We start from the raw sequence: 492 nt of genomic DNA, 5'->3' as shown, positions 1-492 counted from the left end.
TGTGTGGGAACTGTGTGGGAATTGTGTGGGAATTGTGTGTCCAGGGCCAGGCTGGAGCACCCTGGGATGGTGCAAGGTGTCCCTGCCCATGCCAGGGGTGGAATAGGGTGAGCTTTAAGGTCCCTTCCAATCCAAACAAGTTTGGGGTTTTTGAAATAGACATTTTATTGAAGCTTTTGTTGAGTAGCAGGGATGTGCCACTGTCCCTTGGCAAGTCCTGTGAGACTGAGGAAAACCAGCATGGGTTGGCAAAGGAGGAAGTAGCTACAAAATCAGCTTGGGCAGCCCCCTGTGGGTTGTGACAGATGTACTGAATCTTAATTTTCTTTCATCCATCTGACCTGGGAGGATCTGAGAACTCTCCATGTTTCCCAGGGAAGATGGACAAGCCCCAGGGTTGGTGCCAAGTCCAGCCCAAGCCTCATCATATCCTCACTGCCTTCTCCTTCTTCTCCTTCTTCTCCTTCTTCTCCTTCTTCTCCTTCTTCTCCT

At 50.4% G+C, this 492-nt stretch overlaps 1 protein-coding gene across 11 annotated transcripts in view; it reads left to right on the top strand.

Moving 5' to 3' along the window:
- The window catches only part of PPFIA4 (PTPRF interacting protein alpha 4), a 64,740-nt gene that overhangs the window by 57,403 nt on the left and 6,845 nt on the right, over positions 1 to 492 (top strand). The gene's annotated exons all lie outside the window — the stretch shown is intronic.

The sequence above is a fragment of the Parus major genome, chromosome 26 (assembly GCF_001522545.3).
Source record: "Parus major isolate Abel chromosome 26, Parus_major1.1, whole genome shotgun sequence".
Taxonomy (NCBI): Eukaryota; Metazoa; Chordata; class Aves; order Passeriformes; family Paridae; genus Parus; species Parus major.
This window is presented reverse-complemented; position numbering and strand designations above follow the sequence as displayed.